Source organism: Cryptomeria japonica, chromosome 1, assembly GCF_030272615.1.
Source record: "Cryptomeria japonica chromosome 1, Sugi_1.0, whole genome shotgun sequence".
Taxonomy (NCBI): domain Eukaryota; kingdom Viridiplantae; phylum Streptophyta; class Pinopsida; order Cupressales; family Cupressaceae; genus Cryptomeria; species Cryptomeria japonica.
Window position 1 is genome coordinate 245,253,882 of NC_081405.1, and position 20,100 is coordinate 245,273,981.

Below are 20,100 nucleotides of genomic sequence, written 5' to 3' on the forward strand. Positions count from 1 at the left end.
GAAGAAGAAAGTGAAATTATAGTTGGACAAGATGTTAGCTACCAAAATCATCAAACTATTAGAAGATGCAAAATAGATAAGACTGATGGTGATCTAAAATAAGAAGACTGGAGGGATAAGGATTTGTGTAGATTTCAGGAAGTTGAATAAAACTTCCATAGATGATCCATTTCCCACTCTTTCTACAGAATAAATATTAGTGTCAATAGCGGGTATAGAGATAAAATCATTTGTTGATGGCTTTTCTAGATATCGTCAAATCAAGATAAGGGAGGAAGACCAGCCAAAGACCACTTTTTCTATAAAATGGACATTATATATGTATACAATAATGTCATTTGGATTGAAGAATACCCCTACAGTATTCAAGAAAATAATGATCAATACCTTTAAGGATTTTATACATATTTTTTTGGAAGTTTACTTGGATGACTAGGCTATAGATTAGTCAAGGATCACATACAAGTGCTTTACATGACGCTTAACAGGTGCAAAAGTATGCAAATATTATTGGATGTCCTCTAAGTATTGTAAGTGATCAAGTGAATATGATGATAAGAGAACTACTTTATAATTTCATGATAACATACAATTAGAGTTCCTCCTATCACAAGCTAATGGATCAAGTGAAGCATTGAACAAGATAGCTAGCAAGGCATTAACCAAGATGTGTAATTGGAATAGAACATATTGGGAAGTAAAAGTCCCTGTGTTACTTTGGGCATACTGCACTTCATACAAAAGGACTAGTAAGTTCACTCCATTTAGTTGGTGTATGAGATTGATGCTACAATACTTATGAACTCCATAATGCCTATTATACACATTGCACTCACTTTACAATTGGAGGATGATCAATCTGTGGCACAACACATAGTAGATTTAGACAAAATGGATGAATTCAAACAAATTGCAATGTATAATCATCAACTTGAATGACAGAGACAAAAAGCATAGCATGACTAGAACTTAAGGTTAAAGACATTCACAACAAGGGACCTAGTATTGTTATATGATAGTAAGTTCATAAAGTAGCGAAAGTTGAAAGTCCACTTGTTGATACCATAATACATTCATGAAATCACTAAATCTAGAGTGGTAAAGGTGAGATAGTTGGATGTCAATATGATAGTAGGGCACATTAATGATGCATGCCTCAAGAACTACCACTTGCTTCCAGCATAATTTAAGTCCCCAAAAAAAAAAATCTTGTATATTATGTTCTATAATTAGAAATCCAAAAATATTTAAAATCCACAAAGATAAAAAAACACAACTTAAGAATTAATGACTAGGAAACCCCACTAATATGAAGAGCATCCGCCCATCTATTTATATAACAACTCACATCTCATTCTTTCACTCACTTGTTTTCATTGCACTCTACATTTTTAAGCTGATTTATCAAATCCCAAACCCTTGTAGCTATCATCCCTCTGTCAATTCCTTTGCAAATTCCTTTCCCTAACACCACGCTCACTCCCACATTCACTAAAATCTGTAAAAAACTCCACCTCAAGTACCAAAAGTATCATTACAAAAGTCCTAGTTATAGACAAAGAGGGCACATTCTCACACATTCCCCATAATGCTGGTTACTGAGATGACATTCGAAAGTATATTCATGAACAAATTACAAAGATAAATCACACTTGGTTCGAGGAGCTGCATAAAAAATTGTCCAAAATTGATGGCATTAGTTACAAGGATGAGTATGAAGAAATTGGTTGAAAGAATCTCGATGTATGGAAATATTATCCCAACTTTTGTGATGAGCATGAATGAGTCAAAATTTCCCTAAGAAGAGTCCACAATGAATTCATATGTATCAACAAGTCCTACAGAATGACAAAAGAAGAAATTCAATCAGTGACTATGCTAAACATGGTAGGAGGCCGAAATTCACTTAGTGACTAGGCCAAACATGGTAGGAGGCATTCTAACAAACAAGGCAATGAATAATGATGAGGTTAAAGACCTAACTAAATTAGTTCTTGATGGGAGGAGCATGAATGTTAGAACAATAATTAATGATAGGGTTTGGTATGCAACAATGGGCATCACGTACAAGGTACACTATGCAAATAGGGAAGATTCCACAATGACCATATCCTTTTACTGTGCATATTAGATGGTGGTCGAGGGAAAATACTACTACTTGTGCAGGGTGATGCAAGAGAAATTGAGGAAAATGTCCAAAAGATCAAGACATCAAAATATCAATTCTGGTATGGCACATTGTTGATTTGTTTAATCTTTTACTTTTTGGAAAGAATTGCTTGGATTTAAAGGGCAAAGGGATCAATTGATACCAAGACAATTAAAATATCACATCCGACAATTCCCCAATGATTCTATATACAAAGCTGCATATTGGGGTTTCTTTAAGATATTTTAAAAATAGGTAAAAAATTGAGAAAGAATCCTCCATGAGTCTACTACCTAGTATACCAATTCAATAACTTCCATGGTAGATAAAGCCTATACATACATGGAGGTGATGGTGCCTCATACAATTTGGGTACCATGGTTACTATACAAGGTTTTAGCACAAGAAGTGGATGCATACATAGTTATCCTCGTTCATAGCCTCAAGGGTCCTAATGTGAAGAGAGGTTTTGCATATTCAATGAAGTCATGGACGTGAGAAGATAGAAAGAGTCAAAGGATAGACTGGAGAAGAATAAGGATAATTTTTATTAACAATGGGGAATTCCCAAGGGTGGATTTGCATAGTACTTTGTAGGTAGCGGGGCACAATCTAAGCCGATCACCACCACTAGAAGATTCTAGAGGCTTCACACCGCATCATTAGGCAAGTCTAAGGGTGCTACCTCTTCCACACAAATAGTACAGACACCCGAAAAGGGGAGTACACCCAAAATCTTGGGGATCTAAGCCAAAATAGAGGGATAAGAGATCAACACAATTATCTACTGGAGAAACAGAGGAAGAAGAAATTGAAACCGACAAGGTGGAGGAGGAAGAAAAAGAGGTGGAGCAACTGTTGCAGAGAAATAAGAGGAAAAGATAGGCTATGAAAATCTCTCAGCAAGAAGAGAAAAAAGCTCAGAGCGTCTGCATATGCTTATCAATGTAATGACAACTTTCAATGTTATTGTGAGCCACAGGATGCTACCACAAACCTTGACAATGTATAAATAAATGAGTGAGGAAAATAAGGAGAGATCAATATAATACCTTCTTAAGTATGTCAACTATCTGAACCAACCACTAGATGATGCAATGAAGGAGTTGCTAGATGAAATTGTGGCAGCAATAAGAGTAAAAAAGTCAAAGGCATTAGAGAGAGAAGAATAAATAAGTGATAAAGCAATTTTAGAAGTCAACCCCAACCTCAACAAGGAGTAGAAACAAGCACTAGCATAGGAAGAGGAGTAGGAGCTCTGCACTAAGAAAAGAGAAGATAAACTCATGGAGGGAGATGCGTAATAAGGACAACCTCTGGAAAGAGACAATAGAGGTAACATAGAAGATATATGAAGAGATGTTGAAGGAAAATGAGGAAGAATAGGTTGAAGGGCCACCACCATTGGAGGAAAATCCAATTAGGACAACAAAATGTAATATAGGCAATCAGATAGAGGCCAACATAGAGGACAACACAGAACATCAAGAAAATAACACATAGAATAATGCCATTGATAATATAGATGATAGAGAAAAAGAAATAATAGAAGACCAGGCAGAAGACAAAGAAAAAAACAAAGATAGTTATATTAAGAAGGACATGGATAATACCAAGGATAAGGGCCAAGAGACTACCAAAGAAACATTTGTGACCACTGATACATGAAATGCCATCAGGATTTTCTTGGTGCAGTAGCAACAAATACAAATGGTGTCATTGTCACAGTTACTACAAGTACCATTTGTGGGATAGTAGGTTGACTTATCAAGTATATCACCCTTGCATAAGATTCAATTGGGGGATTTACTACATAGCACCAAAAGACAATAACCCCTGAGAAAGCATGCAAAAAATATGGAGCAGTTAGACCATGTGGAAGTAAAATTGAAAATTCCCATTCCTCATCTACCGTAGGACACTTCCATACCCCTGTTAAAACAATGTAAACAACTAGTTGACAACCTACACTGAGATATGGCCTCTGACAAGTAAAATTTAGATAAGAAGCCCAAGAAGAGATAATAAAACAAAATGCATATTAGTATGTACATAATTGTGCCACTATAAAGACTAAACTAGAGCAATAAATCAAGAAATTGATAGACAATGTATGAGAGGTAGGGGTCACCTACCAATTTTATCTACATGACTTACCACAACAAAGAGTTTGTGGGATACTATGTTGAAGTTGGGAGATAAAACCACACAAGTGCACAATCATATAATCCTCTACAATAAATGAATTGAGTAGTGAGGGTAAAAATGAAAGTAGTCAACAACAAGCTCCAACATATCCATATAAAGAGGGAGCATATAATTAGATCAAATAGCTCTAAGAGACATTGCATACACAACTAACACACTTCTGAGGGATATTGGGCACCACAACAAGGATAACCAAATGACTCTAGGCCCCTACAACTCTCGCTAAAGAAGAAGCAGCTCAAGGTAATCTATTAGAGACTCCTTCACAATTGAGTATCAATGTCTTGAGGAAAAGACATCATTTTTAAAGGGATGATGTTGGTAGGCTAAGGACCAAGAACAAAGCCAATTTCAGGCTACTGCATATGATCTATGATATAGAAATATACCATTAGCTGATTCTAAGAGATATAACCCTTCTTGGGAATTGTATATATGTACATTGTAAATCATATCCGAAAGATATAAGTTATATAACTGAAATATAAGAGAGATATGCTATGATATATTGCTTATAGTAGAGTGAGTTGGGTATTCTTATTATAACTTATGAAGAAATTTGGTTTCTCAAATGAGTGGTATAAATGGATATACTCATGAATGTTAGGAGTTAGATTCTTTATTCTATGAAATGGTAGCCTGGTAGCTTTCTTTAAATCTTGCCAAGCAAATAGATGAGGAGTTTTGATGTCACCTTTCTTATTTATCATAACAATAGATTCTTTAAGAAGATGAATATTAGCTAAGAAAAAAACTACTAATTGGGAGGGAATATTGATTTTAAAAGTTCCAAAATTATTTCTCATACTCTTTCTATAATTGGTATCATTATTTTTAGATTGACCAAATATAAGGAAGCAAAAGTAATCGAGATGCTAATTACAGATCATTACTCAACATCTATTCAAAAGTTTAACCCCTCAAAATCTAAATTTTTCTTCAATTTTAATATAAGAGTTATCAAATAGGAATTTTGAACCCGTTAGGACATGAAATTAAATTCAAAATTGTTCTATCTTCATTTTGGTATACCTTTATTTTGGAGTCCAAGGACAATAACATTGTGAGCTCAATCATTTGTGTTCATAACATCAAAGCACATGATCCATCCCAATGTGCAAAGCTTGCTTGGAACATGTTTTTCAAATAAGAATCAAAATAGTGTAAACATCTATTGGAAAAAAATATTGGCACCAAGGATTAAGAAGAATATTTGTAATAGCCAATTGAACTTTAGGCTCCAATATATTGAGCTTTATAATACATTACAAGAATGTAATTTCTCAACATCTCTCTAGGTTAATTCATAATAGAGGAAAAAATGTTGTTTGGTTTGATTCCTAGCATGGCCATAAACCTTTCAAAAGTAGATAAGATCTCCTAGAGGAAAAACTATACTTGAGGCAAGCTTGGGGTGAAAAAGTTAAGAATTATTTTAAAATCAAGGTAATTTTTCTCTAAAATAAATATAAAAAACCATTAAGAATTATCATATCCAAAACAACTAAAACCACTTGCTAACTAAATTTGTCACCAAAATAAACACCCTTTTCTCTCCAATAGAAGGCGAAACTAAAATGGATGGTATCAAAACTAAAGCAAGGATACTAAAGCTCTCACCCATCCCTCTTCCTTTGATAATTGGCTTGTAAACCATTGTTAGTGTTGCTTCTTACCTACCCAAATCCAAAGCATTTTATTCTTTTGCTCTATATAATAAGATTTTAAACAATGTTAGATTGTAAAGATTGGTAATACCTCCACTTTCAAATGTGTTCTTTGTATGCTAAAAATAAAGGCCATAAACCGTTTATTACTTAATTACAACTTTAGCTAGAAATGTTAAAAGTGGCTCTACAACATGTTTAACATTTATCAAGTTGGTTAGTAGTATAAGAAGAATGTACTTTTGTATTAATTTGGTAGATGAGCCCCTCTTTTAATTTGACATTATGGCATGAAAAAATGTAGAGAATATTTGAAAAAGAACTAACCATAATAGAATCAATAATTAATAAAATAGAAAGAGAAATATAAAAAAGTGGTAATGTCCTGTATATTCTAAGATTTCTACAATGAGTTTCTTAAAAAATGGATTGTTTTAAAATTAGTAGCACCAAATTAAAGTATGTCTTAGTTTAAGGAAAAATAAAAAATCCTAATAGAAAATTCATAAACTAGAATACGCCTTCACCTAAATGCATAAAAACTAATTTGATGGAGGCTCACATCATAACTCCAGTTTCTTAAGGGCAAGGATGATTATAAGAGATGGCTAAGGAAACATTTTAAGGGTTGCCACTCACTCCAAGCATATAGATTCCTTTGTGTTTTCTTGTGTGATGATTATAAGAGATAGTGAAAGAAACATTTTAAGGGTTGCCACTCACTCCAATCCAATAGATTCCTTTGCATTTTCTTGTGTGATGTTGTCAATTTTTAGTTGGCATCCCTACTTTGTGTGATGTTTATTCCATGAGTATAATGTCCCATGTTTTGTGCTAGCAACATGCTCATTGATGTCTCTTTCATGTTGAAATCCTTCTTACCCTCCTCCACATTAAAATTAATTGCACTCTTTAAATTGATGCAATTATTTTAAGGGAGGGCTCACTTGCACAAACTTCACATTTACACTTCTTTAATTGTGTGATCCTTGTAGTGTTGGTAGCATATGAGTTACCTAGCATAATATAGTTTTCTAGCTTATGCATATTATATGACCTACCTCTTAGAATACTTTTTGTGGTTGCCCTAGAACCATGTTTGTAGTACTTATGATTCATGAAGTATTTGTATGGTTTCTATTATGATACAACCTACTAGCCCTATAACCATACCCGGTATTCCTTTCAAACAAAATATCACTAGAAAATGCCTCACTCTTTCTCTCCTCCCCTCTCTCATTCTCTCCCCACCTTTGCCCCCTCCACTCAATCTCTTCTTGTGCATTTGTATTGTGTCAAGACCTCTAATTTCACTCAAAATTTACACCACTATAAAGAAGCAAATAAATAGAAATTACTTAGTAGATGAGACAATTGATTCCCAAAAAGGTTATAATGAATTTGATGCTCGTTAATCTTTAGTAAATAAGACATTGTCTTCTAAAGTAGTTGACAACATGAGAGGTATAATAATTCTCAACTAATACTAAGGAAGGGGAGGCTTTTCCTCTTTATCATCCCATTAAATAGTAGAAGCCTTGTTAATTACCCCCTTCCAACTTGATTTTTAGCTAAAATCAAGCTACTCTCAATTTTGGAAAAGCAATTTGAAAGAAAACTTTCATTAAATGTTTTCATTTGATCATGTATCTGGCTAGTTTAAATTTTGACCATATACTCTATCACATTATCAACTAGATTGACTATAGATTAAATAATATATTATCTCATTAAAAGATATATCATTTAAAATCCTTGTAAATGTACAATTGAATAAATTTGACAACAAAACAAATGCATATTTGAACCAATCAACAATAACAAATACTTGTCATTATGGCATACCTTCAATCCCTCCTTTTTAAGAATGATACATCAAGTGCAAGATTTGAGCCTACTGATTTTATAGAATTAATAATACAAATATTCCCTTAATGTTGCATCTCTCCCTTTTTTCTTTTATATATGATTTCTTATAAACATTAATTATTAAATTCTTTGGAGGTAATTGATTTTCCTTTCTCAATTATTGTTGATATAAATTATATTATTTTCACTCCAAGTGTGTAGTCCTACTAGATCCTCTTCCCTTGTTGTCATTCTATTAATTTCTATTTTAATGATCTTATATATACTTTTAATTGCCACTTGACACTCATTAAGGGTCTTTTTTGTACTTGTCACATTCCTTGGGTAAAATAGGCAACTAGTAATATCATGGTAGATTACATAGTAAACCTAACAGTACTTGTGGGCATTTATCTTTCTTGAGTAGAACACCAAACTTCTATCTTTGCATTTGAGTTTATTCAAAGGCAATTCTTTCACCAGTCAAAAATTTTTTATGCATAGAATTTTTTCTATGCTACTTAGATCAAACTGATAAAATTATTCAATACAGATGAATGAATAAATGAATCCTTGGATCGAAGGCATGAGAAACCATAGTTGGACTGCACGCGGTTTCTTCCCCACACACGAGGACCAAAAATCTATTCACCAAAGCAGTCAGAGGATTTGAAACCCATTGCGGACTCAAACCCAGGTCAATCATCATGCTTTCAAGAGTTCTCCGAGTCTCCAGAAGAATCTCAACCTCCAAGGAAGCCCCCCATTCCAGAGCTCCCTACAGCAGGTAAAATTTCATAGATTTCGGCCAAATGCTTCTTCGAAGTTTTAAAGCTTAGACTCCTGGGAAAAGAAAGTTGTGGCTGGTTGAAACTGCATCTCTATTGTAACCAGTAATAAGAGTTTTATTCCTCTCAAGCAACCTCTTTCTTCCAAGCAACAACCCCATCACCAAAGATTGCAAAACCATCATCCCCTTGCTACTGGGTTGCCCTACAGGGGTTCGCATGTCACGAGCTTCAAAAATGTCTTTCCCTCATGGCCTACGCCTACCTTTGAGCACAAGGATTAGAAATGGACCAGGAAATCTATGGGAAGCAAACTATTTGTGCTTCCATCGAATTCTTTGAATCCCACGATCAACCGCCTCAAGGAAAATGCCTTCTTTGTGAAATGGTGTGGCACTGGTGGGACAAGCAAAGACATTCTTGATTGGTGGAAATCCTCCTTCCCAGACCTCATATCAGTAAGGCGAATGCAAAATGACTTCTTGTTCATAGAATGTGTGGATGCATCACTAGAAAAAGCAATCACAAAAGGCAGCCCTTTGTTCTTTCAAGGCTCCACCTTTCACTTCCTTGACTAGAAACCAGGATTTGATCCAGCACAACACAAACTTGAGAAAACTCCTAATTGGCTTTCTTTAGTAGGCCTTCCATCTGAGTTCTGGTGCCCAGAGTCACTCTTGAAGATTGGTGATGCTCTTGGTTTTCTGGTAGGGATTGAAACGAACTTCCTCGAAGGCCTGAAAGGGGATATAGAAAATATTTATGTAGAGATTGATCTCTCCAAAGGCTTTTATAGTGAACTTGAAATCATTTCAGAACTAGGTAGATGGAAACAAAAGGTGATAAGATTGGGTAATGGAGTACCTGGCAAATGCTTGCTAAGGAACCAAATAGTTAATAATAGCTCCTTGGCAACATCTTTGGGAGCCCTCAACCTCCCTCTTCAGCATTCAGAACCATCATTGCCAACCCAACTATTCTGAACCTAGCTGCTTTAGTCTCAGCCCATGCTATAACGAAGCCCCCTTGACAGCCCCAACTAAGAGCCTCAACTCCTCCCCCAATCTCAAATGTTGATCCAGATTCCCTTGTCCTCCATCCTCCTTATTCAAGTCCGCACCTTAGAAATAAATATGCAGGTCTGAATCCTTCATCTCCACTCCTGACTCCTCAGGGCTCCCAACCCTCTCCTGTTAATTGACCACCTCTCATTTTATCACTGATTGCTAAGCCCCAATCCCAAAAGGTTGTCAAGAGTTTGTCTGGGCAAGAAAAAACTCCTGCCTTGAGCAGAGGGGCCTTCAATATATTTTCACAACCTCCAACAAATGTCTCCAAAAGAAAAAGTTGCGTCAAGCACAGGAATCTCAGGGGTTCCTTCCAGACAGCAAAATCCACTAAAAGCAAAAATGTTCATCTATCAAAAAATTTACAAGAAGAGGAAGTTATTGAAGAGGATCTTAAAGCAGACATGGAGGAGAATATTGAGCCTTTTTTATCAGAGTGAGAGATTTCTCCTTCTTCAGATCCTCCCCTTCCCAATCAGCATGTTAACCTCTTGATGGAAATTCCCTTCCCCTTTCTCTTCTCCCCGCCATTTGAGTCAAATAGTCTAGACTTGTCTAATGAACACAATGCTTAGAATCTTCTGCAAAATCTTATGATAGGAGAGGAAGACTAGGATGCAATATTAGGCAGTCCCCTTGTAGTTCTCTACTCGCATATTAAGGAAAAAAGGAAGCTAGGGCTTCATCATAATCAGGAGGGCTTGGAGAAGCCGGGTTTTGGTTCCTCCCCTCCCAAAAAGGGCTACAAGTCATTCATAGAGGCTAGATCCCTGGATGGAGTGACGGAGAATTAGTCTAAACTATTGGATCTTTAGAAAGTAGGGAAGGGGAATCCCCTTCCTGAACAACAATGAAAATCCATTCATGGAATGTTAGGGGTCTCAATGCCCCTAACAAACAGAGGGTGATCAAAAGACAGATTCTTTTAGTCAGTGCAAACTTAATCCTATTGCAAGAAACTAATCTGGAGAAAAAGCTAGTAGTTGCCTTTGGAAATGGAATTAGCTCTTTGTTCCAAGATTCTCTTCAAACAACAGTAGCATCAGAAGGTGCCTCTCGAGGACTAATGATAATCTAGAAACCTTCTCAAATTAAAGCTGAAGGCATTACATCTAGGAGGGATTGGATGCTTGCTAAAATCACCCATCTTCAGTCAAACACTTCTTTCTTCATTATCAATGTATATGGCCCAGTGTCACCCACACAAAAAGAGACTCACATGGTCTTCTTTGGATGGAGTTTTGTCCACCTTATCTGAGGATCAAGTCTTTATTGGGGGTGATTTTAATGCTATTAGGAGTTCTTCAGATAAGAGGAGAGGAATCAATTGTTAGGGAGTTCTCAGCAGGATTTCAATAATTAGATTGAAAGGAATGGCATCTTGGAAATAGATTAAGGAGACACCTTCACATGGACAAACAAAAGGAAAGGTTTCAGTAATATAGTAGAAAAAATAGATAGATTTTTCTGGCAAGGGGATTTGACTCTTTTTCCTTTTACTCCCTCCTGCAATGTCCTCCCTTGCTCAGGCTCAGATCACTACCCCATTTTTCTCTCTTTGCAAGGCACTCAGGGATCGTCCAGGACTCCTTTCAGGTTTGAAAATATGTGGATGAAAGATCAAAATTTCCTTACACTGATAGAAAATTGGTGGAAGGAAGGATAATTTGAGGGTTCAAAACTTTTCTGCTTCATTGCAAAGCTAAAACTAGTTAAACAGAAACTACTCCAATGGAACTCCCAGCACTTCAAAAACATTTTCTCAATAAAAAGACTTCTAGAAGAGAAATTAGCAGCCCTAAATGACAAGATTATCTCGGTTGGAATGGATCAAGAATCTTTTCAACATGAAAGGTCCCTCTTATTGGAGTATGAAGACATTCTCTCCAAAGAAGAAATCTTTTGGAAGCAAAAATCTAGAGAGAACTGGCTCAGAATGGGGGACAAAAATACCAAGTTTTTCCATAATGTAACAAAAATCAGAAGAAAGAAGAATTGGATACCTAAACTGCAAACTAGGCATAACCAAACCTCAGAGGATCCAAAGGAAACAAGACTCACTTTATGTTAAGGCTACCCTTTGAAGTCTTGCCAATGTGGTTTGTTTTCGACATGACTTGGTGTTTCGATGAAAGACTTTTTACCCCTTATCGACCTATCACATTCAAATGAAAAAGAGGAAGTTGTTTTAGTTATATGCTTTATTATAATCTCCTAAACAACAATGAAGGATCTCATCTGCTGGATCAAAAAAAGTTGTTGGTTGGGATCCCCAAGATTATATCAGATGAACAAAATCAGATGCTAAATGAAAAAATAAAAATGGAAGAAGTATTCCAAGCTCTAAACTAGCTCCCCTCTGGTAAGGCCCCAGGTCCGGATGGCTTTCCTATGAAATTTGACAAGAAATGTTGGCATATCTTAGGTCGGGAACTTTCAGAAGCCCTAGAGTGCTCAAGAAGATCAGGGAAATTTCTCAAAGAAGTAAATAACACCTTCATAGCTCTCATTCCAAAGAAGGAGAAGGCAGACAATCTTGGAGATTATAGGCCCATTTATCTATGCAACACAATCTATAAAATCCTTTCAAAAGTGATGACTAATAGATTGAAGCCTCTCATGGACAACATCATATCAAAAGAACAAACTGGTTTTGTTCCTGGCCGTTCAATTCTTGATGGAGTGATCATAGTGCAAGAAGCAATCCACACCCTCCAAAGTACAAATAGGCTGGGTATGATAATAAAATTAGATATAACAAAAGATTATGATAGTGTAGATTGACGTTTTCTTTGCAAAACCATGCAAGCATTTGGCTTTGACAACCAATGGATAAATTGGGTATTTGAATGCATCTCAACGCCCAAATTTTCAATTCTGGTTAATGGTAAACTAATGGGCTTCTTTTCCTCTTCAAGGGGTATCAGGCAAGGAGATCCTCTATCTCCTTTTCTTTACATTATAATGGGGGAGGCTCTGGAAAGGGTAATCAAAGCTAGTCATGCCAATCATATGTTAGAGGGAATCAAAATACCAAAAGATTTTGTAGTTACTCACCGACAATTTGCAGATGACAATCTTCTCCTGGGGGCAGCAAACATAAAGGAAGCCTCCCATCTCAATCAAATTTTAGATACGTATGGAAGGGCATCAGGCCAATTTAGAAATAAGGATAAAACTAAAGTCTACTTCTTCACAACTCCAATCTTACTACAAACCAAAATTCTCAGAATTCTAAATTGCAGAGAAGGATGTCTTCCATGTACTCACTTGGGCATTCCAATAGACCGAGGTCTAAGGAACTCTCAATTCTGGGATCCCTTAAAACTTAAAGTTGAACAAAGTGCAAATTCCTGGAAGGGCAAATGGCTCTCTTGGGCGGGAAGGCTAGTGATGATCCAAGCAGTGATCTCGTCCCTTCCAATTTATCTCTTATCTATATTATCCTTAACATCTAGTGTCAATTCCTTCATAATCAAGAAGATGAGAAATTTCTTCTGGCAAAACACTGAAGAGAAGCATAAAATTGCTTTAATAGCTTGGGACAAAATTATCAAGCCTAGATCAATGGGTGGACTAGGCATCTAGGATTTTAAATTGCAAAATATAGCCCTAGGGGCTAAACTAGTCTAGAAGTTCATAAAAAAAACCCTAATGCTTCATGGGTTAGAATGCTAGCAACAAAGTATCTCCCAGACTAGAATCACCTTAACATCCTCAGATCAAGCAATTTTCCCAAGAGGTCCAGAACCTGGAACTTTATCATCTCCTGTAGAAATCTAGTTTCAAATTTGATTTCTTGGGATATACATGATGGCTCATCTAGTCTATTCTGGGAGGACTCTTGGGATGGTTATCCACCTCTAGAAAATTTAATCCATATCCCTATTGTAGAACACTAGTTCAAACAACATTGGGGCTCCTAAGTTAGAGACTACTTGGAAATGGTTGATATGTTGAACCCACAATGCTGGAGATGGAAATCAATGGAGGGCTTGCCAATTCTAAGGGAGGATCTAGATGAATTCCTAGGACTTCTAGAAGTAAGAAACATCAGCCCTAGAAGAGGTGAAGATTCTCTTACCTGGGTGCCTTCCAAAATAGGGCAGTATAATTCAAAAGATGGATACAAAATTCTAGTCAGCCCTACAGATCAGAGCAACCATGATATCCCTTTGAAGATGTTTTGGAGCTCCAAAGTCATTCCGAAAATGAGCATATTTGCATGGCTGACAGTCAAAAAAAAGATTCTAACTATAGATAAGTTTACAAGAATGGGCTATGAAGGACCATCAAGATGCATTTTGTGTAAAGCTCAATCAGAGTCAGTGGACCATCTCCTCTTGAATTGCCCCTTTGCTTCCAATTGTTGGAGATGGCTTTGTGCCAATTTGGGTTTGATTATAGCCTTGCCAAATGATATCAAATCTCTATTCCAAAGTTGGCCCCTTCCTATTAAGGAGAGCTCCCTGAGTCAAATTTTGGAAGTGTCCCCATCATGCTTAATTTGGGAAATCTGGAAAGAAAGGAATCACACGCTATTTAAAGGCAAAGCTAGGAGACAGGAATCAATTTTGAACTCAATAGAATTGACAATAGTGGAATTAGTTAATTGCAGAACAAATTTTTCTTTGGATCAGTCCAAAGTCTTTTCTTCATGGGACGAAAATATCAGGCTAAAGTGGCAAGGCATTATTATCCCTTCATCCTCTAGTCAAAAAACCAATGCTAGAAAAAATTCAACCCAGTCCCCCCCAAAGCCGGATTGGGTGAAATTAAACTTCGATGGGGCCTCGAGAGGCAATCCTGGCCCTTCTAAAATTGGTTACATTATCAGAGATCAAACAAGAGCAGTTATTAGGAAAATGGCAAAGCCAACTCCGCCAGACACCAATAACATACTAGAGTTTACTGCCCTGCTACTTGGCTTGAAGGACTGCATCAACCATGGTCTAAGAAATGTCTTAGTGGAAGGAGACTCGGAGATAGCAATAAATGCTATAAGGAAAAAGAGAACCCCAAACTGGAGACTCCAAGCAATATTAGAAAAAATCTTAGAAAATTTGAAGAGACTTGAGCATTTTGATGCCAAACATATCTACAGGGAAGTGAATGCAGTGGCAGATGCCCTATCAAAATTAGTAGCTCAAGGCTCTTTCATTCACTGGTGGTCTCAGAGTTTTTAGGTTACTGGTAATGCAGATCGGGTTATCTAACAAGTTTTGTCCCTATAGATCTTTGGGGTCGCCCTCTGTTAATAGGATGGAGGAATGCAAAATTTAAATTTGAATGTTTCAGACCCACTGTTTTTTGGTGGTTTACACTAATGGCTAATTCGATTCTTTGAATTCAAGTGTCCACTTAAACCTGGGGTTTATGGTGGGTCCAGGTTAGCCTTGCTAGTAGTCCACTAAACCTAACAATGCTTTCATCTAAATGGGATTTTCGAAGCTCCAGCTGGCTCGCGTCGTCACTCAGTACCTTTTGTATGAGTTGTCTGTCGGTTTCTCCTTTTATCTGCAATTGAGTAGATTTGGCTTGATCTAGGCATTTATCCTCCACCACCTTCGTGAGAGCCTTTAATGCCCCTCTGATCCTCATTATTACTTGTTGAGACATGCGCTCAATTTTCCTTCAGAAGCATCCTCTGCACGCACCCTTCTTTTCTTCCTGCATAATCTGAATTATTCTCTTTGGTTTCCTTCCTCGCCTATTTTTTCCTCTAGTCACCATGTCTTCTGAACCACCGTTCAGATTCATCATGAGAATTTACCAGAGGCCTACCTCTTGCTTCAGCAGAGACACTCCTATCTCTCTCAATGCCTCCACTTGTCAGGTTTCTTTCAAAAGGATCACGGATTTGAGACTTAAGCGTCTCCTCATCCACACAGACCCTCTAGTTCTACTTGCAGTCAAAATGATCCTGGGTAGTGCCCATTTGAGTAGGGATGAATACCCATGAGACAACACTAGCATATCCTCTAGGTTTATGGCTTCTCTGTTGGACAAGAAGCTACCCAAGCAATCCATTTGGAGTCTTACCAAGGAGCTTTTTCCTAAGGAAATTCTCCAGGAATTTCAAGAAATTTTGAACAAGGCCCTCCATGATTCTGGCGCACCTTAGCTATGCGACCAGATTCTTTTCAATGCTCATGGATAGTTCATCAAATATTACCCATTCTTACTTGATCTGAAGGGAAAATATTTGGATAGACATAGAGTCTTTGTTGGAATAGGTTTGAGCTATCTTAAATGGAGGTTTTTGGGAGAGGACCCAGAGGCTCAAGGAAAATAGGAGGACCTCTTTCAGTTTGCAAAGTTGAATAGAATCCTACCTATGAAAGTTGCAGAGGCAGAACCAAGACCTGAACAGAGTTGCAGAGGTGATTCGAGCAGAGGCCGTACGAGCGCAGGTCGAAGCCGAGGTCATCCAGCTGGCAGAGGCCGTGGTAGAGTAAGAATGGAGTAGCCCCAACCCGACCTTCCCACTGCAAGATAGGCCCTCATATGTTGTTATGTCAATTTTGCCTCCCGATAGTTAGGCATATAATTGTATATATTTTATTTTAATTTCTTTTTATCATGCTTAATTACTCTGGTTCTGGGCAGTTGGGAATCTGCCAAACGTTTATAGTCCCTTTTTTCAAATAGATTTTTGAATGTTATGAATTTCAGTGAAGAAATATTTGTATTTAACCTAAATTAATATAAATCTTGGCTCAAAAATTGCCACTTGACAACTTGATTGCGGTGTCGGAAATTAAATCTGGAAAACACGGACATTGTTTAGAGGTCCGTTGGAGGAGGCGTTGCACAATCTGCTTAATAACTAGGATACCCCTTGAGACACTTTATTGCAGGCCTGCATTGTCAAGAATGCACTTTCGCAAGGTAAACAAATCCATTCTCGCATCATCCATAGGGAATATGCATTTACTAAATGCAATTTTCTTTCAAACTAAGCTCGCCAACATGTATGTCAAGCGTGGAAGATTGGTTGATGCTCGCAATCAGTTTGACGAAATGACAAAACAAGATGGATTCTCAAAGAATACGATCAATTGCAACTTACAGAAGATATGGGTGTCCTCACTTTTTCCACCATACTCGCTACCTGTGCCAAATAAGAGCCTTGGAACAGGGCATGGACATATATGGAAGCATAATCGACAGGAGATTTTAGATTATTCTCAAATGTCATAGTTGTAAATGCCCTGATAGATATGTACTACGGAAACATATACAAGGCACGTAAGCTGTTTGACAAAATACCCCATAGAAATGAGGTTTCCTGGAATGCGATGATTTCAGGATACACACAAAATGGTGCCTTGACGAGGCTTTAAGGATTTTCAATGAAATAATGCCTTGACTAGATATCATCTCAAGGAATGCCATGGTTATTGGAAATGTACAAAATGGGTTGGTTGAAAAGGCCTTGGATGCTTTTAAACAAATGCACTTGGCAAATTTAAAGCCGAACACCTCAACCTTTTCCAACATCCCCTTAGCCTCAGCCAAAATGGGAGGGTTAGAACAAAGTATGAAAATCCATCAATTCATACAAGAAAGGGGATTTTTATCATAAATCGTATTTACTAATGCGCTGATAGACTTGTATATAAAATGTGGAAACCTACCCAAGGCATGTCAACTGTTAGACAAAAATGCCTCATAGAGATCGTTGTCACGTGGGCTACAATGATTGCAGGGTATGCACAAAATAGTTTTCTTGAAAAAGCCTTGGAAAATTTCAAGCAAATGCAACTGGCATGCATTAAGCCAGATTCCACAACCTTTGCCAGCATCCTCCCCGCCTTGTCCAAACCGGGAGCTTTAAAATAGGGCATGGATATCCATAAAAGCATAATTGAGAATGGATATTTGTCTGATGTCGTACTTGCAAGTATCATGGTAGACATGTTTGACAAAAAGCATCCAGGATTTGACAAAAAGCTTTCAAATCCCTTAATGTAATATAAGAGCCTCTCAACCAAAATGCAAACGTCTACAATAATAGGCCTTTCAAACCAGTGCGCCAAAGTCCAGGTGAGTTTCTGCAAACAAGAAACAGAGAAGGCTAAGCTCTTGATTGGGCCGCCACTGCTGGTTTTAAGAGGTTGATTCTGATCACAGTTTCCTTCTTATTGATTGATCTAATGTATGAAACATATAGATGTTTCTTTTGTTCTTCGATGTTTTAATTAAGGTCTTTGTTTATTACCATGTTTTCACAGTTGATGTGAATGAGTTGGTATATTTTGGGAAAAAATTATGATGAATTATATATTTTGATGAATAATTTTGTAGCTTTGAATCACAATGATTGTTAAGAATTTAAGAGTCAAGAAAAAGGACAGGTACCCAATAACGACTCAGAAACAGTCAGAAGTTTGATTAAGTCTAACCGTTGTTTTTTGAGGGCCTGATTCAATAGGAAGAGCTTAAATGGTGATCCATTACCAAAACCAGGAAAAAAGGCAACAATTCAATAGTAGGCAGAAGTCTTGTTCACTTGCTATTAAGTTTGACTGTTATTTTGGGGGGTTGGTTTTCTTAAATAAAAAAATTATCCATTTTGAACAATCCTGCAATCATTGCATTCCATGTGATGGCATCTCTTTGAGGCATTCTGTGAAAAAGCTTGCATGCCGTTTCTAAGCTTCCACATTTTGCATGTATGTCTATCAGAGCATTTCCAATTATAATATCTGAATAAAATCTCCATCCACACCTTGTTCCAAAGATCCTATTTTTGCACAAGCAGGAAGGATGCTGGCAAAGGTTGTGGAATCTGGCTTTACACCTGCCAATTGGATTTGCTTGTAAGTTTCTAATGCCTTTTTAACACATCCATTACAACCATTGCAATCAATGCAATACATATATACACATGTATACCAACAAAATAAATTGGATTATTTTAAGCTCAAAATGCACATACAAAATAAACATAATGTGCAAGAAAGCTATTTATACAAACTTTGTAAATTGAAAGGGATGAGGCAAAAAAAATGGCAATGGCTACACAATGGACAAAATGACCCGCCCCATGCCATGCCATCATACATCGCCCATCGCATATCGGTCCTGCTGTGCAGACGCACGGCCTCTGCCAGAATGCTTTCTAAGGTTATATTTTTTTTTTCAATAAAAGAGGATTATTCCACTGAACTTTTTATTAATGTTTTTTATTTTTTACACAGGATTCAAAGAGCATACCAGAGGAAAGAACCCTGGGAACAAAACCTCTAGTCATAGCTCATAAAATAAACCTATAGTATCTAACGGATCATTTTATACACCTCGCCCAAAACCACATACAAAATGCAGTCACAACACATATAATATCAGTTTTGCATAGAGCCCATATGACAATTTGTTAAAAAAACCCATCAGATAATTTTAAAATGTAGACTCCACAGCTGCTATCAATGGAAGAAGACAAAATTTTCCAAAGCCCTGTGCCAAATCCCATGAGCCAAAAACCATCCTGCCAAAAAACAAAGTATCAAAAAACCTTTGGAAAAACACTATTGTATCAAATACCATGAGCTCGAACTCTCCTCCAGACAATGAACATGAATACTTGAAATGAAATGGGAAAGCGGGAATAATTATCATCATAAAATTTGACATCAACATTACTCAAGAAAATCATATAACTATTATTGCAAACCTTCCCATACCCTAGAAGGAATTTCCTCAAAACTCACCTCTCGCTGATTAGCATTGCTATCAATGGCTAAATTTGCCAAATAATCCGCAATCTTATTAACTTCTATGTAACAATGGGATACCAAGAAAGATTCAAACAATTCTATTTTTTGTAAAATGTGATCAACTGTATACTGCAAATTCCAACAATTCGATTTCTTTTTCATAACACATTGAATAATCACCATAGAAGCACCTTCAATTATTAAGTCCTTAATTCCCAAAGAGATTATCATATCCAATCCAAAAGACAAAGCATGAAATTCTACATAATTGTTAGTTTTAAAACCAATAGCATGACACTTAGCTCGAATAAAATTTGCATTGTGATCATAAATTACCATGCCTACCTTAGCCGGCCCAAGGTTACCACAAGAGGCCCCATCAAAATTCAGTTTAAAGTGCCCCTGCGGAGGAGGTTTCCATCTAGCAAAGCATCTCTTACCTATTGCATCATTCTTTTTTAAAATTGAACCATGAGAGGGTAAAACTGATAACATCTTCCAAACTCTAGTAACTCTACTATCCTAGTGCAAAAAAGCAGTAAGATTTTCCAAATTCTTATAAATAAACGACAAAGCAACCTCAGAGATTGAAGACTTGATTTTTAATAGAACCTCAGACACAAGAGACCTTGTTTTTTAAATATCATGTTG